Below are 26432 nucleotides of genomic sequence, written 5' to 3' on the forward strand. Positions count from 1 at the left end.
ATTAAATGTGAATGATAGTACCATCTCATCTTAGAAGATGCTTTGAAAATTCAGTATAGTATTGGACTGTCTAAATTTAAGCAAAAATATTATTTATTTTCATGAAAGCAAGTGATATATATCTATATATGTCTGTATATATATACCTATATATGTATATAGACATATATATACACACACATATAAACRACAAAAAACGCTAAGCAAGGAAAATAGCCTAAAATCCTAATATAAAGAAGTGAAAGTTAAATAATACTTTTAAGAAATATCTAAACTTATAATATTCTACAATTATAAATCCAATAGTAAAGTATTTGATTTTATATCAAGTGTTTGAAAAGTGTACTCTGTCACCATTAATCCAATCAGTTAATTACCCAATGAGGCCTTTTTTTATTAGAAGTGACAGCAGGATGGGATGGAAGGAATTTGCAAAACCTCAAGGAAGTAATTAAATAGCATCCCCATCACTTGAACATACCCATGAGCTCTGGCAGGAATGACTGAACCGGACTGCATACTCACAGAAAGTGCTCAGACTAAATCTTCTTGAAATTCATTCGGTCCAGTGCTTGTTCCACTGAACCTTCTTCCCCTTTCCTCCACCACAGCACTTTACCACACCACACCATTTTTATGCTTGCTGCTCGCAGGGTTGAACAACCTTAGTTTGAAAGCAGGGGTTTGGAACATCCTACACGTGTCGAGATGAATGGGATGTCCAGAGACTTGTGTTCCGTCTCAGACAGGAATGATACTTGCTGAACCCCAAAATGTACTGGATTTGAAATGCTGCCTTAGATGTGTGGCTTCAAGTAATGAGATTTGAGTCAATGAGTCAAGTAATGAGACTCACAATGAGCTCTCAGAATAACTGTTGTGATGTGTCCCCAAGATAATCATCAATCAGCCACAGATAAAATATACACTGAAGAACAGAAGGCAGGTAGGAATATCTAAATAGAATAAAGGCTAAGTAGGAAAGAAAAAGAAAATTTGGAAGTCTGAGTGAAAGTATTTAAATAATTGTGTAAGTAACCAGTCCAAAAGAAATCACAGAGGTTTGTCCCTAACCAATTAGAAAGGGTGACATACTGATTTCATGAGTAAAGCTCTATGTGGCCAAGAGGATTTAACAGAAGGATACATGGAAAGGGGAGATGCAATTTTTTTATATTTGCATGCTAACCTTGTAAATGTTTTTTCATCAGCTCTACAGGACTACAATATAAGCCTCTCCCTTTATCCCGCTCAGAAGCCAGACATTTTCAGGTGAGGCAATGCCAACACCATTTCTGTCTCAGTGATTTATGTATTGAATTCATATTTTTCCTCATTACACATCCAGGTAGTTACCAGTTCTTACTACAGACTTTAAAGTTTGTTCTTAATCTCATACTCCTACTATTTCTTTCTTCATTTTTATGAGCTGTTGATCTGTATCAAAGAATACACCTTCTTCTTTTTTTCAGAGAGATTAAACATTTGCTCATGTATTAATGATTAATTCATTGATGTCAATAATAATGTCTATATAGGGTGCTAGATATATTTGCTCCAATTCCAATTGACTTCATTGCATTTGACCATTTGAAGCCTATACAAGTTCTATTAATGTAATCTTCTCTCTAGCTCTCTATTACTGCTTTCTCTTGTTCATTCAGATTCATCACCTTTCAAGCAATTCTACCATGCATGTTATCTCAGAGTTAGTTCCTTGGGGGAACCTCTTACAGTGGCAAATACTTTGCTACTTAATTACATTCTGGTAAATTATTAAATTGTCCTCTCCAGTTTATCTTGTCTGAAGAAAAAGGGAACTGTATATATTTAGTTTATGCATTTCATATGCACACCAGTTCACCTGTTTGATATTATGTTACTTTATGGTAAGAAGTTAAATTAAAAGAGATCAGCAGCAGTAACACAGTTTAGAGAACCCAAGGAGCTCTCAAAGCATGAGTCTACATGGTCTCAAACCCATGAACTACAGTTAGATAAATGCCCATGCCTGCATCTAGCCAGGCTACCAACATTTATTCTCCCCTCTATATGAGACCAGGATAAAAAGAAAGATGAAATTTCAAAGGGGATGTTCTAGGGAAGAAGACAAGTTGAATGGGTTCTCAGAAGCTCCTCAGAGTGAAGATGCCAGCAAAAATTAAATAATAAAAACACACAGACACTTCAGTAAACAGGCAGTTTGCCAACCCAGAAGTAATGAGAGACAGGTTTATGGACTGTACTACAACTTATAAATAAGGATCACTATTTAGGTAAAAAGAAACATGCACATTGCCTTTAACAGGTATATTAGGAAATACGCATATTGACATTTTCACTATATCCCTTTACCCCACACTATGTATTTCTGGGTGGACAGGTGAATAATCCTTTTTCTCCTGAAGAAACCAATTATATATTAGTCTTTAAGCCATTGCCACAGTCTCCCAGAGGAAAAGCCAAATTCTGTGGCCAAACTCACTGAGGCCTGTCTGATTAACATCATTTGCACAGTCTGAGGAAATAACCTAAATGAGACAAGATTGTGTTATTTCTTAAAAAAAGAGAAGACAGCAGCAAAATTAATCCCCAGAAGTATGCGTTAGAGAGGAATGGAAGCATGGCTTGCCATTTACATGTGATACAACAACAGATTGTACAGGTATGATTTAGCATTATCTGGGTACAAAACATAGCTGGCTTAAAACTTAAAATGCAGTGCTAGCACTAAGAATTTGTTCTGCACTTACATTGCCCTGAGTAGAGTACTTTAAAAATGAAGTATCTTATTCTGTCCCCCCGCCTCCCCCAGTGCCTCATCCTCATATTAATAAAAAACAGCCTCTTATTCTAAGGAGCAAATCAAACTCCTTCCTTCTTACAGATCAGGGAAAGGACTGCACACAGTCATTTTTGTATTGGCTGCAATAGGTTGTCAAGTACAGAATTCACATTTACAATACACTATTTAATCTAGAGTATTCATGATGTTCACAAGAATCAAACAAAAGCTTCAGACTGTTTTGTATTCTTTTTCTAGAATATTAAATCTGGCTATAACCTAAAAATCAGTCTTGTGCATTTTCTTCTTTCATTTTCATAAAGGTGGTCAGATTTTCAAATTGCTATTCTGGTCTTTGTTGATGACAGTATACTCATATATTCCTTTAGCTTGTGTTACTAAACATCCAGCATATGTTTCACCTCAAACTATGGCTCCCATTGGTGCGGTATGAGCACTAATTTTCATTTGTTTGCTATTTTTGTACCGTTGTTTCTGTGGCATGTAGACTCACTACATAAACTGCACATAATGATCTATTAGTTTAAGATGCTTATAACAGGAAGGCATAAGCACCAGGTATGATCACCTGCTACTTCTCTGACACTCTGATTAAGCACTGCAGCTACCCAGAAATAGTCCACATTCATGCAAATACCCTGAAGGTAAAAAGCAAGCAAAACAAAACAAAACCTTAGGCTGTGGCAAATTCCCAAGAAGAGACACTGAAATGCAGCAATTTACACAGTCACAGAGGAAGGCCATAACAGAAACTTAGCAGTTAGTTGTATTAAATGGACWTCCCTCTCCCCCTCCTCCTCACTTCCAAAATTCTTCTACACTTAGATGTTGAACCACAGAAAAGCCATTGCAACTCATAATGTACCTTGCAGTACACGAGGTATCTGATGTACACRATCATATTCACTCACCTATAAGTAGGCAGATAATCACTTTCTGTGTCAGATGAAGCTTCAGAGTAGCTTTGCAAGACTCACAAGAGAACACTACAGCATCCAGGAGGAAGGCTAAGTAGCTCAAGATCGGTGTCTACAAGACAGAACAAGAGCTGATCAGAGAAAATATTCAAAGATAATGGAATTATTAGTAATCCCCTTGACGGAGGGGTTTATTAGCTTTTTAGTAGTAAAGGGCATAACTGAGGAGTCCTCCTCTATTTTGAGTAACCAAAATTGCTTTTTTTTCCAGCAGGGTTAAGGCAGGATGTGATGTGAAACTCCYTCCAGCCATTTCTGCTTTTGCTGCTTCCAAATCTTGTATCGTAGAAGACAATCTAATAGGGGCTATACGTGTTTATAAATTCCCATTCATCATAATATCTAGATTATAAGGATCCTAGAAAGGCTGCTTAGCAAATTTCAGCTAGAAGAATGTAGCTGTACAGTTGCTAGGGATATTTTTCTATAGGGACCATATTACACCTGATTTCCCATAATTCATGCTGTGTCTTAGTTTGTTCTGTATTTTGCTCAGAGTGCCAGTATTAACCTTCCAATCTTTATTATCACTTTATACAGCTAGACAAGCTTTGGAAATAGCAAACAGCGCTGTGTCATGGAAACATTATGGGCATTCTGAATCTCTGATGATACCCTCATATTCAGCTTCAAATACACCTGTATTCTCAAACTTTGGTGTAACATGCATTTAACTAATGTTTCCATGGGGATCAATTATAAATAACAACATAAGATGGATCATGCATGTCATTGTAGTACTGATGGATTTGGGAATGATTAGTTGCCATAGCGATGACTTGGCTGGGGCATACTGGGAGAGGTTAGTCAAAGAATAGCGGAGGTTCTGTTTTGCATGTACAGTCAACTTAATTAATCTTGACATAGTGTAGAATAGAGCAAGAGTCCCTTGAAAGAACTTTTTCTGTGAGGCATTTCTTATGTCCTTGAACGGTGCAGTCAGAATATAGTTATGATATAATGTTTTCTCTTTTCATACACATTCAGCCTTTTTACTTAGTAAGAGGGKTTTTTTTGGCATTGCCAATCCTACATTCAAACTGAAAATCATTTAAGCAAATCTCTTCTTTTATTGTATAATTCTTACTTTAACAGATAGCACTGGATGAATAAGACCAGCTTATACTTTTCCAGTATGCTTTAGCATGATTTAAGGATTGAAGGAATGATTTAAGGAACACTTTAAAAACTCAGTAAATAATATTTTCGTTGTATAGTTAGGATAACAGAAACACAGGCAGGGCAAGTGATTTGCTTTGCTACTGAAATATACGTAGAGCAAAAATTGAGAATCCAATTAAAGAATCCTTATTTCATGCCTCCTTGATATCCATTGGTCTATTTTGTCTTTTTATTTTCACTCATAAAGATCCTGTCACACGTGAAAACATTACAAATTATTCTCATATTTATCTTTTTTCTTACGCATTTATACAGTTCAATATTTAGTCCAATATCTTTGTTAAAAAGAAAGGTTACACCTGAGAGAATTCAAAATTTATTAAATATATATGTTCAAAATATTCTTGAGGATGAGGTATGTTCGTGATATAGACTATCCTTGAAAAACAAGACATTTTGGCCACTGAAAAACTTATGCAAACACTTCTTAAAGCAAGACTGCTTGTGATTTTAAGGGCTCACGGGTATCTTTGTGAGCACCAAAACCATATTCATATCAGTAACTTAATACTCTTTGATTGCTATTAACAGATCTTGGATGACCCACCTGACATGCAAGCTTTGTATCTCTCTTAAAAAAGAGAATTGTGCATATCCTTCAAAGAGTTCAAGCTTAAGAATGATTTAAAATTCTCACAATGTTCTCCACTCCTGACCGAATGGAATTAAAAGGTTTGTTTAATCCCCTTCAAGGGCAAAATGGTAACATGTTTACAACCTTAAATATCTTAAGAATTTGTTTCACTAGTTCCTTTGCAACTATAACTGAGGATGAAGAAGCAGTCTTGCTTCTCCAGTAAAAGACTATTTTACACTTCAGAAACACAATAAAATACTGTGTGCAGATATGTATATGACCTGTAAGGTTGCACACTGCTTAAAGCCTGTCCTTTTGCTGTCTACTAATTAACACAAAAAATAATGTTTTTTTCTTTCAAGATACACTCAACAATTTCCTTAGATCAGAATGAAAACTGTGCATATGAAAATATGCTAAGATTTTGTGGAATATCCAGCACCAGGCATATATGATTTGGTTTTCTTCCTTAGCTTTTATAATGATAAAAAATAGCAAAAGCACTGTAAAACTTGCTTATAGAACGAAGAAAAAGCAACCACAAAGTAAACTCTCTGAGCCACAGTTTCTCTTATATTCTCTTCTGACTCTGGTGCAGACAACAATCCTGACAGATGAGTGCAAACCCTGACATCTCCTAATGCCTTCCGCACACTGACCAATGAGTCAGAGTCATGCCCAAAAATTAGCACTGCTGCCCTCTACAAACGTACGTCAGGACAAAAACTTTTTATGCTGTTTCTTTTCTGCGCATGCAGTCTCAGGCAGAACATTACTCCCAACAGCTCAAATTTCTGCTTGGCATTAATTGTCATAATAGGCATTTCCTCCTTTTGTAAAACAAACAATTTTAACCTAATGTTTTATCTAAATTCATCTATTTTTTCACCACCACTTTCTTTTCCTAGGAATTACTAGAAAATATTTAAAAAGTCACTTATAAACATTTATTTCTAGCTACTACTTAATCAGCAACTGTTTTATAACTATGACTCAGTGTTGTAAACTGTCATTATTTCATTTGGACTTTATTTCACTTAGTTAAGACTTTTCTCCCTTTTCACTGCGATTCCTCAGAAATTTCACCATATTAGCCTGATTTTCCTTTGGATTAAACATAGTTTTACACTTATGACAGAGTTGAGTTATTACACATTACACTAGTTTATTGCAATTAATAGTATGGTCTATAGAAAATGATCTATTTTACCAATGTAGTAATACTTTTTTGAAGCCATACCTCAATTTATCTGGATCCTGAACCACAGGAATAAAATACATGAATCATGAAGCATTCAAGGCAACCCTCTGTTTTCATATATATCCAGTTTTCATATCTGGGATGCTTAAATTGGATATATGGAGTTCATTGTATTTTCCTTTTTAATATCCACCAACATATTCTCTTGAATTTTCCTTTTACAGAAACAAAGGAAATGAGTTAAAATATTAATAAAACTATAAATACATGTAAAAATCTCCTCAGCCGTGACCCTTAGCTAGAAATTGGTTTGGGTGGTTTCCGCCATCAAAATTTACATGTCAGTTTTATCCATGAAATGTGTAAGACAGGAAGTAAGATAAAGATAAGAAAGTCAAATAAAGGACTGTTTGAGAAACTCARTTTAACTTGGAAACAATTTTATCATCCCTGCATCTTTGAAAGAGTAATTTGGCATGCATAGGGACAGGAAATACAAACCCAGTAATGAAATGAGATGTAAAGGCAGAACACTAGATTTGGAAAGCTTGTAACTTTAATGCAAAGCCATTTTTAACAGAAGAGCTGAACCATGTTCTGTTACATCTGCTCTATCTAATCTGCAGATAAATCTATGCTCCTCCCAATACTGCACTTTTTGTAMGGATAATTTTGTTTTCAAGGGGCACAAAGTACCTAGAACAATCTGGTTGGGTCTGTTCTCATATTGCATTAAAAGACAAATGGGACCTACTTCTCACTTCCTCAGAAGATTTTTCCTGTAATGCTTATTAAACTACCAGTTTAAAAGATTCATGAGCTTTAAGTCAGAGTTTTCATTACAAACCACTCACAAAGTGTTTTCCTCTAATTGCTGTAATTACCTCTTTTCAAAAAAACCCCCAAAACTTTGGATCTGAAATCTCTTTAATCAACATGATGTCTTAAACTGGAAGTCAATGATTGGAAACCCTCAAGTGACATCAGGACTGAGGGTTAGAGCCTCCAGTTGATTTTTGCTACAACTTTTAGAGAAAGAACATTGACAYGTAATCTCAAAAAAGGTCCAAGGCTTTAGATACCTGTGGAAAAAAAAAAATTGCTGAAAATATCTGGGCTGGGGATGGAGTGGGACTGGAGATTTGAAACTGACTTATGCTTTAAGTAGCTTCTGTTTAGGAATAGCTCCAGGCCAGCTCCTGCGCATGCTGCACCTCTTTACTGGGCATGTTGGGAGCTGATCCCAATTGGGCAACCAATCGCCCCCCCCCCACACTCATTCTGCTGTCTAGATTCTTTTCTGCAATTCAAGGTTCTTAAAGTGTTTAACACCTGGAAACTGTAGGTGTCACTAAAATTAGCAAACAGCGAGTGTATGAGGTTGGAAAGAAATATAGATTTTTGGACACACAAGTACAGACCTAGTCCCAGACCATTTTGAAGCTCTTTTTATAGCAGGATGTAGAACCACATTAGGAAACGTAACACTTTTTGGTTCATGTGTCCGTTAAGAATGCCCAGGCTCTATTCCATTTCAAGAAATACATAAAGAAAATAAATGCTCAGCCATATATCCTATATTTTATATATACCTAGGGAAATATATTTTATCTTTCTGTATCCTTATAGAATGTGAACTGTTATTGCATTAATTCCTATTATATGGCTACAATAATGCAGCCACACATGAAGTTACATTTTACAAGGTTGGTTTCATTTAAACTTACGGTTGTATATGTGTAGTAATTCTGAACAGAAGATGTTACTGTCTTTTATGAAGCTGTGGATATTCACCTGACCTTTTTCCCCATATATTTTTCCCAGTTAATTCAGATGTTCTGCTTTTGGAAACAGGATAGTCGTGATGCTTAGCTTTGTTTTAAGTGCTCAAATGTACCAGCTCCCGTTAGAGTGAAGGGGGGGCTGAGGCTACTTAAACCTCACAAAACATTAGTGCCTTCCTGAAGGATTAGATCCATTATTTGAGGGGGAAAAATGACAGAAATATACATTTCGTATGGACAATAATTAGTTTAAGTAACTTCTTATATTTTGACTACTACATTTTCCCTATTAGCTTACTTATCCATTCAAAACAAATATCCAAGAGTAAAATATTTGGAGATTTAAAATAACTTGCATGCAGAGTGCACTAATGAGATGGGCTAAAGAAGACTGACCTTAGCTCTAATTGGACTCAGAATGAAGCTTTTTACATATTTTCTTTGAAAGGTCCCTATGACTAATTTTAATTCAAAGCTGTCTAAGCAATACATACTCTCAATTACCAGCAGCAAAGGTTACACTAAATGGGTAACTGCTGGTTTAACCATGCATTATTAGAGTCTGCTAACATTACATTTTGAGAAGTGTCGGTTACTGATACAGCTTAAGTCAGAAAATAACTTGGATTCATTTAAAGCCCACAGGAAAGTAAACTTTGTTTTGCTTCATTCTTCTTTCCTATTGATACAAACTGGTTTAGTTTCTATACTTGGGAAGCACCGAGTACATCTTCAGGAACAGTCATCTCAGAATCCTGGTGTATGTCCAAGTCTACCTTGGTAATGATATCACCGTCTGGTCCAACAGAATTCACGTGAAGAATTAAACTTTAAATCCTATACTTAATTATATTTAATTATCAAGTATTTAGCATATAAACAATTGTGCCATTTAAAATCATGCCAATTAAAAAGTAAATGCACCTATTAGATAAGACTCTTTAATCTTAAATTTGTCTCATATGATTTCAAGTGATTTAGAATCTCAGAAGTCAACTCATCAAAGACTCCATCCAAATGCTCTAACAGTCACTTTTACATCAAATTAAACTTACATAATATGCAGTAAAGGGTCTCAAAACAATTTCTTTTTCACGTATTATATGTGCAGTTACTGGACAAAACGAGGTGCATAAACCCTTCCAAAATAAGTAACAAGTTCTCTTATTGAGAACAATGATTAACGAGCAGAGTTAAACTCGTCCTTGCTCAGCTAACCATTAAATTCAATCTCCCAGTCCCCAGGGGATGGAGCACAGACTGGGAGAATGCTAGCCTGTAAGGCAGAATACTTCAGAAAAGAAGGATATACATTGAAATGTCAGGTCATCTGTTGTGATTTCATGTAATAAGTTCACTAGAGCATCCATTGATTATCAATCAGAATTCATCACATTATATTCTTTATGCTGCTCAGTGTACCAAGTCACTTTAAAATAATAAAAAAAACCCCTTGAATTAGCTTCACGCTGCTTCTGCAAGGATGCATTAATACAATCTCAGAGACCCAGTTCTAGTCTTATTTTCACAATGCAATTGACTTCTCCTCTACACCCAAAAAATTTGTATCAAGCCACACCCAATTGCTAACTAATCCCAAACTATCAGGGCTGTGCAAATATCATCTCACATGTGTGAGTACACACATATGTGATGATGAAAATTCCAGTTCAGCTTATACAGCTTATACCTATGTAGATTCGTAAGCTCCATTCATGCCTCATATTTTGACTTTAAAGTATCTTAGGTAGCTGGACTTCCACTGCTGTTTGCAGCTGGACTTTCTCTCAGAGTTGTGCATTGTGTCAGAGCTCATGCCAGAGCTCAGAATAGGATCCAGAAATGAGGTATAGCTTCCTGAGGGATTTAGAGCTGGAGACAAATTCTGAAAATGCCATAAAGACCCCAGCAAGATCAGTCTTCCAATGGAACACAGTAGTGACCATAACTGCTTTCATAAGCATAAACTGTATTTTATAAACACAGCAAGAAAAGGAGATGATCTTTTTTTAAGATTATCTTACCCATTAAAAATCATACTTTATTTTCCAGAAGCTTGCCTTAAATAGTCAAGCTATATACCACCTGATCTCCACATCCAAGTTGGCCTGTACTTGTTACATGAAATACTGAGTAAAAACTAAATATATATAAATTTCAGGGATAAACTCGGCCATCCAGGGTATTGTTTTAGCCTTGTTTAATGTTGTGATTACTCCCATAACAATCTCACTGACTTGAGAGTAAGTTCAAATTTAAGCAGATCATCAGCATACCTCAGCTTTCAGAGGCTGCTCAGTGTACCACGTTCTTCAGAATTTCATCTATGAATGATTTTACATACCTTGCAATGCATACTCCTACCCAAATTTTCTTTCCAAGCTTTACTTAACCTTGGATTCCTCTATACACATATGAACCTACCTAGTATTACCACATCAGCACTGTTCACTTATCTTTTCTCCACAATATCATTATAAAATAACTTTCAGATTCAAAGCAGGATTCTGCTATTTACTTCATGAAAAAGAAAAAAAGCTGTGCATCTTTCACAACTTTTTTTTTTAAAGTATAACAAAGCTAGTATACCTTCACTTGTACTCACATTGTCTTTTCTTGCTGTTTGATAGCTAAAGGTATTGCACATACATATTCCCTTCAGACTTTTACCAACTGTAAGATCATAGACTTATACAGAATTTTGAGTGTGACTTTTTTTAATGAATAAACTGTTTCCATATATTCAGCATGTGTTTATGCTGTAAACAGTATACATGTTTCCATGTCCTTAGGATTATTTGAATTTTACATTGGTAAAATTTACAGGATATTTTGTGTCTATACAACATTTTACATACTTATACTGTTCAGAGGTTAAAAAAAGGACTAGACATTGCAATAACAAAAGATGGCAAAAGTAAAAAGCACAGTATAAGGAATGGACCGGCATGTATAAAGAGCGGAACAGAATGAACCCCTCTACGAACACAAGCAGAGTAGAGTGGAAGGGAAAATCACTCCCTTGACCTGCTGGCAAAACCTTTCCTCATGCAGCCCAGGAGGCTGTCCAGTTTCTCTGCCACAAGAGCACACTGATGGCTCATGTGCAACTTGTCCACCAGGACCCCCCCAGGCCTTTTCTGCAAAGCTGCTTTCTAGCTGGTTGGCCCTCAGCCTGTACTGGTGTATCATATTATTCCTCCTCAGGTGCAGGACTTTGCATTTCCCTTTGTTGAATTTCACGAGATTCCTTTTGGACTATTTCTCCAGCCTGTCAAGGTCCCTCTGAATGGCTGCACAGCTATCTGGTGTATCAGTCACTCTTCCTTGTTTTGTATCATCTGCAAACTTGCTGAGGGTGCTTGCTCTGCAAGCAAATTCCGTTGCATCRTTAATGAAGATGTTAAACACTACCTGCCCCAGTATCAACTCCTTGGGTATCCCACTAGCAACTGGCCTTCATGCTGCTGATCATACCCATCTGAGCCCTGCAGTTCAGCCAGTTTTCAATCTACCTCATCATTCACTCATCTGGTACATACTTCACCAGTTGTTTATCTCGACTTTTGGCACTGTCTCCCATGACAACATCCACTGCTCTCCCCTTATCCACTGAGCCAGTCATTTCTTTGAACAAGGTTATCAGGTTGGTTAACTATGATCTCTCCCTTCATAAGTCCATGCTGACTACTCCCAGCCACCTCTTGTCCTTTATAATATGTCTTAAACATGTCAAAAATGTGTCCTGGTTATAATTTTGCTGCCTCTATTTATGGCCAGTTTCATGACATCAACTGGGAAAAAGCCAAAGTTGAGGAATTCTAACTTTATCCATGGAAAGTGCTGATAGCTGTGCAAATTATCTACTCTGTCAGCAGAATATGAGCTAGGAATGAGGCATTTTTCAATGCTTATTATATGCTTGTTGGTACAAGAAGAACTTTCCAAAGAAATAAAATAAGAACTACATTAGCCACAACTCATTTAGTTTGAAGTTTTATTGCCAACCCAGAACTTTAAACCAGAGTTTATGGAGGCCAAGTCTCTTCTATTAACTTCAAAAGAGGCTGGACTATGTGTGATGTTTCATAGAAATCATGAGAAATATGGCATATCCATTCGATTTTTACATTTACTGAAACCTAAATTCAAGGCAAATGTTAGAGATTCCTGAAAGCTGAAATGGTCAATTTTACAGTTATAAGCTATTCTACAGGAGAGGAGATGCTCTTCTTCCCTCCTGTTTTATGCAGTGCTCTGCTTTGCGTAAGAGAATGAAAGGGGCTGATCTTTCAACAGAGGAGAAAAAGAGTGGGCATAAATGCGTAGCCTGGGACTTAAGGCACTCTCCCAAGAAGTGGGTAATGGAGTTTGAATTCACAGATGTGAAAACAACCCCTTTTGGATTCCTGAGTGCTCTGATTTCCAAAAGACTGGATAATGCTGGGAGGGAGGGAGAAGACAAGAATCACCTCTTGCCTATCTCCTGAAAATGGCAGTTAATCCTCTATTATTTTTTAGAAGTCTACCTTCATGAAAGACTGCAACCTGTGAACTAAAATTGAAGAAAGATACCTACCCATGTCTAGTGGGCACAAAGGCCCAGATCTATCCTAATGAACCTTACGTACCTAACTGAGGCTTCTAGGAGAGCAGTTTGGTTGATATGAACTCCCTGTGCGGTCAGTACTGAACGATTCTTTTCATTTGAGGTCTGTTTGCTTTCTGGACTTATCTGTCTTTCTGCATGAGTTATACAGGGGAGATGAAAAAGGCTGTGTCTTAGGGTCTCAGCTAGGTCCCTTTGTCTTAGGGTCTCAGTTAGGTCCCTTAGACTTAGGGTCTCAGTTAGGTAAAAAGCCAAAGAAGGGGGAAGAAACCAATCACCTCTCTGTCTTCAAAAATGCATACTGGTTTGCCTGTCTCCTTGTTCACCATGCTGATGTTTATCCTGAAGTGCAAGATTCTGTTTCTAGATCATATAAGTAGTCTTGACTCGATATTCAGTGATAGGGATTCTGCTACGGTGGTCAGATGCCTAAAGTTAGGTGTTGCAAAGCTCTGTGTCATGACACCTAAGTACCTTTGAGTCTCTCGGCTAAGTTGCTAAGGCTAAATCAGAGCCTCCAGCAGTCATTTTTCTTGTTAGTGCTTAAGGCTGGCTCCGGGAAAAGCCTTGATAAAATATGAAAGCCTTTCCTCAAGAATGGAATAAAATGTCTCAGGCCAGGGGATTATCATCAATATATCTGCAGGGAGCATAAAAATACCTATAATCTAAGCATAATTATCCATTTCCTTTTCTCTCTAAAAACCAAATTGCACATCTGAAGTGATACATTTCTAACACTGGGTTGCGCTGGGCCAGAACATAATGCACTGGCTCCAAAGTAATGCACTGCACTCAGTCATGAATAGTCACGCTTCCCAGGCTTTTTAAAGACATGGATAGCAGTACTTCTGTATTATCTTCAAAGCTGCCAGCTAGTACACCGTATGTTTGTTCATTTGGGTAAGTTACTCACTTCATAGTTCAAATTGTCATTTTTATATGCATTACGTATCAGTTCTTTGAAATTGTTACAATTTGCTTCACAAAGACACTAATATTTTGGAGCAGCACACAGTAATTAGTGGATGTTTTCAGACTATAGCATTAGTCCATAAGTTGGCATTTCTTCCATTAGCATTACTAAATTTTTTCTCAATTGTGCTACACTCAGAAGACCTGCATAAACATTTCTTCATTACATACACTTCTGATTGGACCTACACCAGAAGATTTGCCTATATCTCTGGAATATACCTATGCAGGATAAAATTTTAAAATGAGCAAAGAATAACTTATGCAAATAAATAGTGAAATGTATTATTTCCTGAAGAGTTGTAAAAGCAAATATGTATGGCAAATAAAAAAAATTCCCTCAAGGAGCTAGATTCCTGACATAATAGATACCTGGATACTTTATTATCAATAACTAAATGGATTTTAAAATCTTCTGAAAATTTCTAGATATATGAAACATAATCTTTAGATTTTCAAGATTCCTCCATTTTCCCAAGGGAAACGTTTAAGAATGAAATGAGAGAAATATTTGCTAATGTTTCTTATTAGTTTATCAAAATAATCTTTAAGTGATTTATCTTTTAACAAAGAGGCTTCAAAATGAGTATTCTAAACTGTGTGGAGAAAGAAATTAAGGCTCATTCAATAAATTAATTCTATTAAAATTTACATTAAAATAAAAGATGAAAATCTATTAAGGCCTTTGCAAAAAAGGATAGCTTTTAGTTAAACACCCTTTTCTGGCTGACTCCCATATTATAAGACATGACTTCAGTAGGCCTGTTAAATATAAGATACTCAGTAGATCCAGTTATGGAGGCAACCTCAATCCTAACCAACCAATAAACCAACTATGTTTTTAATACATTAATACGTTAACTTTTAGTAATTTAATGACACTTAGCCATGTTAGTCACTTAAGCCTGGGACTTTAAAAGCATTACGCATCAAGAGATGCAAGCTTTGAAATCTGAAAGGAATTTAAAGAATCCTAGAAATCTTACTAATCACCTGTGTCTCCAGATCACTAAATGTCTTGAAAAACAGACAAAGACTGTTTGTTTAAAATTTTACTTACTTTTAAAAAAGATAAAGAAAGCATAGCATAAATATTCTGAGATACTTCAAAAACCAGAAATTCTTTTAACTCACCTTTTTTTAGAAAACACAAAAATCACTATTTTCCTAACGCAAACATGAAAGTGAACACTTGCATAAGGTATTCAAATAATACCTTTACCTGAGAAGTAAGCAGAAAGGAATTTTAAGGCAAGAGATAATATTTTGGGCAAATCACCCAGTCCAAAATATTGGGCAAATTTTGTGGTTAAATAGCACAGCTGAATTTAGCTGTGTGTTAAATGTGTCGCTTCAGTTGTAACTACAGCTTCACTATCTTTTGTTTCAGTAACAGTTCATAGTGTTGAGTCACAGAGCTTGCTCAGATGCACAAGACGTAACTGGGTTTGTGATGGAAAATGACTAAACAGAGCAGCAGCAATGCAACATGTGCTGCTATCTGACCTTTGTCAGCAATGCCAGAGGCTTTTTTCATATGCTACTGCTAGTTGTCATTAGTAACCATGACCATGAATTTCTTTTTGTCAAAGTAATCAAACCACAGGAAAGAAGTTTCTGAGGGACTCCTTATAGAGAAGGTCACTCGCATTTGATCTCATCAAGCTGCTTTCTTTGTTATAAGAAAAGGCAGGTGAGAAGATGAGTAAATGACACCCTCAAGATTTTTAAGAACACTGGAAAGTCATTATTAGACTTTCAGACCAGCAAATATATATCCTATTGATCAAGAAGACAGGGGATATTGAGGAGAAAAATGTTATTTTGCTCTCCTTCAACTTCACTTAGACAAATTAAATTCTACCATGTCACACCAAATTTTTTAAGTATTGATTTTTTTCAATCTTTTCTTGACATTTGAGGTGACTGAAAAGCTTCAGTATGAGATCCAAAAGAAAAAAAGAGAGGTAGAGCAATAATGCTGTATGTGGTCTGCAACCTGCAATATATCCATAATATACAAAAGATGACAAGCCAGATGGATATTAAGCCATTTTCCTTTTGCGTTATTATGTAGTTTGCCTCAAATATGCTGCTAACCAGTCAGAGAGCTTATCACAAGGGACAGCTTCTTCATAACAACAGCAAAATGGCTTGTCCACCTAGGGTTAAAAAACATCTTTTCCAATAAATGCGGTAGGAGCTCCCTCTACTGATATTTTTCAGCCTTCCAAACTTCTGCCTTTGGCAAGTGTGATGCTATCCAAACACATTTGGATTACATACACATCAACCGTTTTCATTACTACATAAAAGAACAAAAGTAACTATTTAGTGTAAAACACACCTAATATAGGCATTATTGATTTACATAAACATATTTTCACATTCATATTATATACTGTGACTTACCAATAGAATTGTATCATGAAAAAGTATCTGTGCTCTGATAAACTCTGTAAGTTTGTCATTTATTTGACAGATATCAGCTTTGGGAGGTCAACAGAAGCTGTGTAGCTGTACGTTAAGCTGGATTTGGCCTTTTAGCAGAAAGCTTCAAGTCCTAACAAGCTTTGTCACAAGACTGCTAAACAGGCATGCTCTTCAGGTTTTTAACAGTTGCACATGCTCTAAAAAGAAGATGCCTAATTTCACTTGCTGTGTCTTAAAAGGAACATTTAATAGAGGCCTAGTTTGGATAGGCTACAGTGTTTTTAAGACAGCTTTGGAAAATACATTTAATTAAGGAGGATCAGCCCAACTTTGTTCACCAACTGTGACTCAGCTGCATGATGCACCCAGTCTTTGTTATTTCAGCTTACTCCAGACAAACACTAGCTTTATTCATCATGAAGCCTATCATGATTTCGACTGTAGGTTTTCATTCTTCATTACAAGTTTAAGATAAGATTACACTATGAATAAACTGTCTCCCCTTAGGGGAATAAGCTGATTCTCATGAAGGTGCCCACAGAGCCCTCCTATGGAGTCTGTTACATTCTAGAAAGCTTTTCAGGAGACATGTAGCTCCCTAACTTATCCATTATAAATTATTGTTTATCTAAAGAGGAATTTAATATGTGCGAAAGTAGGTGCTTTTCAGGGAGGTAATGTCCCTGAAAGCTCATAATACCACTGCCAGAAATTCATAATTTTCAGATGCCGAGCCCACTCTTGTTTCTTCTTGTTTGGGGTTTTTTAATTATTGATACAAAGCAATGTTACTCAAATGGAGGACCAGTCTGGATTCAGACAACATGTCCATTTTGTATAGAATTTATGACGTCCTCAGATGTACAATGTCTTCCATATTCCTATGGAAGATACTAGATTTCTTGCCATTCTCCCAGCCTCAAAACAAGCAGTTGTAGCAGACCACTGCAATTCTTATGCAGGAAAATTACATGCAGTGCCTGGCTAACCCAACACTGCTTCCTAATGAAGGGGCCTTGATAAAAATCAGCTAGATAGCTCCAATCCAGGCATGTAATTAGCCATTACCTCAATATCAGACTGTGTAAGGAACAGAATTCGCAATCTCATATTTTGTTCTACTTCCTGCTATTTCAGTATGAATCCAGAAATTCTTTTTGCTTGTCTCAGTGCAATAGCTTTCTTAATTGGCCATCCCATTAAGTGATAGACTTCTGTTGGTTTCACATAATCTGGAAAGTATCAGTAACCTCTAGGGCATTTTAACCACCTTTGAAACTGTAAAGACTGTGAAATAGAATCCTCAAAATGGTAAAGATGAAAATAATATTGAAAATTATCAGATATTTTTGATCAAATTTTGGCAATCAGTACCAGAAACTACCTACCTCAGGACTGTATTAATACAATGCAATTGTCTWGAGATAGCAAAACAGCAGCTGACAATTAAATGAGAAATATAATGTCTCAACTGTGGTAGGATGTCATTCACAGATCACATGAAGTTAAGAATATCAACATTCTCTGAACATGCATCAAAAGGAGCATAAAGTTGTTATCATGACCGTAAACACTTTTAAATGCAAACAACATATAAAAAGTGAAATAAGTTAACAGTTTTAACCATCATTATTCAGCCAGGTTTTTCAGTATTAACATTAAATCTGATAAAACAGGGTTTTGAAAGATAGATATTAACTGCATACTAGTACCAGTCACAACAGCTATTTACTAATATTTTTCTATCCACTCAAAGAAGGATTTACAGACCAAATGGACCAGAGTCTGCTCTTGATACATGATCTAATGCTCAGTGTAAAGGTGGAATTTTTCACTGGCTTCACCAGATTCAGGCCTCATTACATTTAAAAATACCATCTAGTTATATATTTTTTCTGAATACTAAAAAATTATATCCTTCTTGTAACTCAATATTGTGTTAAATTTAGAGGCACAAAATCACAGCATATTCCATTTAGGTTTATAGAGTAATAGCAAAAGAAATGGGAGTACAAATTTGTAGGAGAGGGAGAAAGAGGGAGGCTGGGAGTAGCAAGTAAGAAGGCTGTAACATTTCCCTTGTAGAATCACATGAAACAACATACGCTCTTGTGAGACATGAGTATCTGTGTCAGATACAAGTCACAACAAAAGTCTCTCACCCTCTTACCAGATCCAGTCTTGCTGGTGGTACCTTCACCCCTGAGATCCATTACATTTCAACAACTCACAAATCAATTTGATCGTTACTCATTTCTTGCGTTCATAGCAATATCATTACACTGAGGTGTCCTCAAACACCTTAAGAACTCTCTGTAAAGTACCATCAAAAAATCCCTGATTAAAGACACTCCTTTGTTGAATGAAGAAAGACATCTAGTACATGAAATGCTAGGCAAGAGAAGGAAGAAGGAAAATCTAGGCTGAGAGGCAATCTTCAGGTATTTGCCACAAGAAATTCAATATTCATGAGTCAAGATGTGATATGAGTGATGAAATTCTGGGCTCCTTTACATCCACTGAGAATGTTGCCTTTGATTTAGTGTGGATTAGGCTTTTCCTACTAGTGTTAAGACTATATAAATCAATTTGGAGGCTTGCTGCTGATTCTGGCAATTTTCATGTAGAATAAAATATCATCATTTAAAAAATTACTATTTCCTGTTTCTTAGGCTCCTCCATTTTGCCAGTGCTTCTTTCAATGACTTCTAGGAAGTTCAGTATGATCAGGACAGCGTTTGTCCTTCTGTTTTCATGTACTTCTTTTAAAGTCTAAGTCAGGTAAGTCACATATATATTTTAATGCTTTACACCTCAGGGTGAAACTTCAGGCTGTCATCTAGGGCTTAGTGATAAAAGAAGGACTGATTAAAAGAGACTGACACTACAGAGCTGATAGAGTTGAAGGACTCTGGGGGCTTCCACACTATTAAAAATCAGTCATGATTCTCTTTCAAGAAGACTGTTTCAAACAATCAGATTTAAATATTAATCCAAACCAACATTTGTTGCCCCTCTGCTCTGTGTATTTCTGGATGCCTCATTATGAAAATAATTTGATTGTCATGTGTATCTGTCACATAAAAATCCAACAAAACAGTCTGTATTGTTGAAGTTTAAGAAGTATCAGTATATTAAGAAATGATATTTTATTAAATTCTACACAGGCAGAATCCAGCTGAACAGGGATTGCTTCCGAGGGTAGTGTTTTCATGAAAAAATCTGATTTAAAGTCTAATTTGGATGCAACAATTTAATATTTACACTCATGCCAACTATACTGTTTAACAGCAGGTTTCCTGCTTAAAATGCAGGAATTACTGTATTCAGTAAAATATTAATACACTGCACTTACACAGTGCCTCAATTACAGGATCTTAAAATGCTTTTTAAGCATTAATTGAGCTTCACATCATCCCTGGGAAGAAGGGACCAGTAAGAAGCATAATCCTTGGTCTTTAAAATAGCTGAAGTAAGAAACAGGAAAGCTACACTCCTGGCCAAAGGGCATACAGCWAGTCAGCAGCAGAATCAGGAACAGAATTTAGGAGGTCTGGTTCCTRCTTCTGTTCTTTCACCATTAAATTACATTTTCCTTCCAACTTCCCCCTATAATGCCAATTACGACCTTAGATACACACACACATCCTTCATTAACTTTGGAAGGAGTTTGTCTGACTATCTCCCCGTTGTATTTAATATACTGAATTCACTGAAAATTTGCATGAATATCATACTCCATTGGTAACTGTATGAAATCTATTTGACACAAGAAGCCTTCAATATAATGTGAAATCATTTACCATTTACATATATCTTTTAAATATTATTTAATTTGATAATGTAAAATAATGTTACTGTTAAAATAACTGGGAGTATGTAACTGGACTTACTTTACACTTAGGGATTAATGGCTGAATTGTGCAACCTTACTTCAATTAGTGAATAATATTCACAGCAACTGCCTCAACTTGACCAACTTGAAAGAGAATTGAAACTTTTTACCAGATAAATAGAGGTAAAATATCGAATCCCTGAATTAGCAGATTACTTTGCATTTAACAGCTTAAAAACAATGTGGATTCAATTAAAATCTTTAAAATCCTGTCATTTCTATCCCTAGTATGAGCTGTCATATAATTTTTCCAATTACTGCTAATATGCATTGCTAAGTTACATTTTTTGCCAGAGCAGAGCACCAAAGAAAAGACAAAGAAGAAAATTAAAAAGAAGCCACAATGTCTATGTGAGAAAAGATTTTAACACCATACAGAATGAACTAATAATCAGTTTTCACTTCAGTGAAAAGAACAGGAATATGTAACTTCCAAAGTGTTCTCAGCACCATAACTGTGCCATAAACTTTTCCTTTGGATAGAATACTACTGTAACAGCATTAGTTATCTGCTATGAACAAATCTTCTTAGCTTTAGTTCTTCTTTGCCAGAAGTATCTTTCATGTTTTCAAGGATGATTTACCAATAGAGAACAATGACAAAATCATAGTCCCTTTGCCAAAAGACTCTGAACAAACTTATTTAATGTGATACAGKGTCTTCTAAAAATGCTGCTGCTGTTGGAGGGTTTTGACTTCCAGCGTGTTTTCTTTTGTCATTTCATAAAATGTGTAATGTCAGTTTATATCTCTAGTGTTTCTGTATCTCTTCTCCTGTCTGTCTCTTTCTATAGAGTGCTTTCATGCACTGTTTAGCTGATGTCAAGAACTGTGGATACAAGGTAAGTAGTTGTCCCATTGACTGCTTAGGCAATTTAAAGAACTTCATAATAACAGAACAAACCAGAAAGGGAACACTGAAAATCTGATGATAGGCAAGAGGTCTAAAAGGTGAGCCTTCTACTCTTCTATCTCCAGAAACATGTATTTACTTTTTAGCACTGGTTCAGTCGCATTAATACTACCAACAAAGTAAACTGTAATATTACCTGAACATATATGTTTTTAATCACCTGCTCAGCAAAGCTTGCTATGATTCAGTCATTGAAAAGTACATACTTTAATTTTCTAATACAGAGACATTTTGAAGCAAAATTTTTTTTCACTGAAATCTTCCATGAATGTACAAAGATCACAATCTCACAGATATGATGCACYGTGTCTCCTGCTGGTAAAGCTGATGAAGAACTGGGAAAGAAGATAAAATGATCGAAGGAGTCTGGCTCCCTACATTGAAGCTAAAAGGATTCCATATTGTACTGGCTTCCTTAATTTGTCAGTTTTCGAAAGATTCTTGCTCTCTTTTTCTGGATAGTAAGAGGAGCTACTGAAAAGTAATCCCTTCTAGCAGACATGCTATCTGAAAAGAAAGTGACCCTCTTCTACTTTTTCCTGAAGATRAATTATGAAAAAAATCTTCTCAAGTGCAATGCTTAAAGAAAAGCTATATTCCCTGTCTGCTGTTGCAAGGACTTCTCTAAGGGAACAGGTGGATAGCTAGAGTCCTGCTTTGTAGTACAGAATATAACTGCACATTCCTGACACCATCAGTAGTTTAACATGGACAGGGCTACCAAAGAGCTGAAGAGTTCTGTAATAGTTTGTTGCAGTTTTGTAATATTGTGCTGACTGCTGATTTTATCTTTTTCTAGAACCAATTCTAGTTTTTACACAATATGCTGAAAGCAAGTAATTACTCAGGTCTTAATAATACAGTGTATGTAGCACATCTAAGGACATACTTATGCCATCTTTGAATACTGAACCATGGCTGAAGAAAAAAAATGCTGCAATATAATATCCTACACTCACTTAACATGAGATGTGAAAATCACAAAGTTTGAGCACTCCAAAGTCAAGGGGAAAAAGGTCTCTTCTGCCACTCATCTGTAATTGTGGACTTACATGTTCACACAATACCAATTTTGCCCACAGTTTTACAGGTGCGAAAAGAGGCTTCGCTAAGACCGTACGGAGAACTTGACTCTAAGATATTAAGTCTGGGCATCATATGACTGAGAACTTAACTTTTGTAATTCTGATCTCATCATACCATCAGTGAATAACAACAATATACAGTTGTCTATGTGTAAAAGTCTTAAAAGTCTGTTAGGACCAACTGAGAATGCACTTTAATCAAAGACTTAATGAGATGCTTAATAACATGGCATCCAATTCCAACTTTTGAGAAAGTAACATGAAGAATAAAAATTTTTGTCCTCTAAATTAGACATTAAGCTAAGAAATTAAACCATAAACTTTTTGCACAAGTGTGTCTACAAACTGTCCACTTTTGAAAATACAGTCAGCTATTTGCATAATGAATCAAATGTGAAGAATTGCTTAGAAAGAGTGATTTGAATGAAGTACTGTACTCATGCTGGTGAAGTAAATGGCTGCAAAACAACTAGCCTGGTGAGTGTGATAAATTATAGATGTCTACCTATTTAAGAACTCCCACTGATTTCAGTGGTTTTAGATATATAGTATATTTTTTCTTGTTAGATTTTGGAACCATATTCACCTTATACTTTACTAGGTCTACTTGTATTTTAAGTTGTTCAGATTTGGCCAAAACAAAAACAGTTCTGCAGATAGGCTGCAGGTCTGCTGTTAACAAATAAATAAACAAGTGAATAAAATAAGCATGTAGTTACAGATGCAAAAGGCCATAAAACTTCGTTTGAAAGCCATTTAATACACTGACTGACAATAACAGAATCAGTATTGTGTAGTTGCCACCACAAGCTCTTAAAAGCTTTGTAAAAACATAATTTTTGAGTGTTATGAATCAGATGTTGAATGAATATTTGCAATCACTCACTGTGTGTGAATCAGTGAGAAGTTATATTAAAAGCTAAATCTGGACATATTAAGTTCTATCAACTTGAATTTTAGCTCTCAGAATCTCACATTTGATGAAGGTAAACTGATCTGACTAATTATTGTAGTAGAATTTAGAAGGCCTTTTTCACATTTTTGAATGTAATATTTACTCTTACTGTTTGGAAATCGCTAAAGCCCAACAATAAAAATAGAAATCTCCATATGCTATTACCATATTTGTTATGCTGGACACAGCTATAGCAGATAGCTGGCTATCTCTACATAATGGGTTTTTATATTGTTCTCTAGATTGCAATAAGGATCACTTACATGAAAATGGACGTACACTTATATTCATGCTTTTAACTCTAGGGCTTTTCCACAAAGCAGAGAAAAAAATTATCTAGTTTTGTATTCAACAAACTAAAATTATAAAAACAGACATTGTCTGTTATAATGGTTCTTTGTAAAAGGACTTCTGTAGAAGTAATTTTAGAAACTATGTTTATGTTATGGTCTCTCTATATCAAAAATCTTCACAAATTAACTAAATAGAAAGTCAACATTCAGACCTTCACAGAATCTTAATTTCTTCATACAGTGTTCCAGTAGTTATCTTTATATATATATATATATATTTTATATATATATATATATATATATAAAAATAAAATTTTTGACATGATGAAATTATTGGGGCATAGGTATACAGAATTAATCTTGGCATCTTTTGCTCTGATTTCTTTCCAAGGTAATTAACAGTTTTGAAGTTTTGATATGTAAATTCCTGAGAAGGCTGCCTTATAAAAACATTCAATGATGAAATCCACCTATGCAGCTAAACCTGTTCTGGGTTGGAAGTCCTACTGTCACACATTTTCCAAACTCTATAAAGATTAGCATAGTAGCATTTAGTCTCCATGGTTAACAATAACATGCAATTAATAGCAAGCTTGAGGTACTGGCTTTTTACATGTTGAACTGCACCAATAACTGCTCGTGAGAAAGAACTGCAACAACTTCAGGTTTTGTCAAGTACATATATATATTTAGTTACTCCTGAAGGTCAGTCTGTAACTCAGCTCAACAATCTCCTTATGAGCAGGCTGTGTTTCTCCTTACCTCACAACTGGAAACCCTCCCGGAGTTTAAGCTCAGTGAACTAGCCCTTCTGGATGACCTTGCAAGCAAGCTCCTGTGTGCAGTGTGGGTGATTTAATGGCAGACTAGGCGTATGGTCCAGCTGAGAAATGGAAACTCACATCTGGCACTAGCAAGCATTTTAAACCATGTCGAGTTCATTTTGGTACATACTCAAAAAGGTTAGTTTCAGCTAATTTTAACAGGCTGATTCTACTTCCTCTCAGATATAAGTTGATGCCTCCCAGCAGAGAAGTGGTTCTTGTTTACTCATTTGGAGGTGACAACATCTGGATAGAAAACTTGCTAAGTCAGGCATGGGCCAGCCCGTGCATTATAGACATGTGTACTCAGGGCAGTACTGAATTATCATTTTTAGTAGACTCTCCTTTCTCTGTCCATTTTGTAGTTTAAATGGGCCTTTCTGATTAGTCGTTAAGCAGTGACTTTCATCACTTCATTTTTTTTCACCACAGAAAAAGGGAGAAGGATGCAGAGAAATTATATTAGCTGAGAAATTGTATTTCAGAGGACAATACAAGAGCCATTATGTGATTTACCACACTGCTTCCACAAAGCATATGTATGATCCTAATTCCCAAACTAAGCTGTGAGTCAAGAAGTTTGCCAATTTTTGCTAATCGCTAGGAAACATGTAACTTATTCTCCAGTCAATAGTTAACTCTTGGCAAGAGCGTACCCTTTGGTTTGGAATTGATTTTGCATTTGTTCAAGGATGACATGCATGCTGACAAGTGAGACCAGATAAATCAGATTTATCCATTCTGACTTGCTGAATAACCATGTCAGATAGATGATGGATAGCTCCCAAACTGGCAATAAGACACAAGTTGGTTAAGGTGATAAACAAAAAATTAGCCTTCCCTGTGCTGTATAGCCTAATATTCCAGTTTATGGCCAAATGGCATTATCCCAATATCTTCTCAAACATGTTAAGATTCAAACATGAGTAAAGCATCTATTTGAACTACAGTAACTTTAGAGAAGAAAGACTGAGATCCCCTTGCTATGTGAGACCAAGGGCTTGGAGTGGTCACGTAGTCTGATATTAGTGGCCAGGAGAGGAGATTTCACACGAATAACTCCCACCCGCTCCCCTGGTCGCTGCCAGCAGCGATAATAAAAGCAAAGCTTATTTCTGGCTTCGGCATGACAGCCACTGATTTTGTCCGAAATGGCAGTATATCATCAATGACATTTATGACTGATAATGGAAAAGATACTTCAGCTGCAGTTGGGGGCAGAGGGCATTTTGGGAGGAAGAAGAGGAATGAAAAATCCTTGACTGGCTGTGCGCCCCGTTTGAGTTGAGCATGTTTGAGTTGAACTGAATAGAAGATTTGGCTTCCAGGAGTTGCTAGAGCATGAGGAAGTCCCGGCTTAACATCATTTCCTAGGACTCCTATTCTGGCAGGCAGGATGTTGTAGAATCAATTACGTTACGCTAACGGGATACTTCACTAGCTGAACTCACTTCCTGAGTTCAGAAAGACTGTTTGAGCATGTCAGGCTCTGAGGAACATGGACCAAATTGTAGAAATCACAGAAATGCATCAAGTTATGCATAGGTTTTATTAATTGCCTCAGCCATTGCTGCCCATGCAGTGGCTGTAATTAACAGACACCCTATCATAATATTTACAGAAAACATACCTACAGAAAACATCTTAAAGAAGAAGCTCATGAAAAGTAGAAACAAACTGTCCAATTGTCATCTCTCTAATGTTTTAAGTAGTAACCTGTAAAAATATATCAATCTTTACAAGTTAAGAACTACCCAACAATTTAGTTATGTTTTATTTATATTGAGCCAGCACATTGCTTTCTGGAAAAGGATGTACTCAAATCTTAAACTATTCAAGCTCACATATTTGCAAAATTGGTTGGAAGTTGTCATGAAGACTTTTTTTTATTTGCAGTTTTTTCCTTTTCCATAGGAGAAGAAT

This window comes from Apteryx rowi, unplaced genomic scaffold (assembly GCF_003343035.1).
Source record: "Apteryx rowi isolate R43461 unplaced genomic scaffold, aptRow1 scaffold_1, whole genome shotgun sequence".
In the NCBI taxonomy this organism is placed as follows: Eukaryota; Metazoa; Chordata; class Aves; order Apterygiformes; family Apterygidae; genus Apteryx; species Apteryx rowi.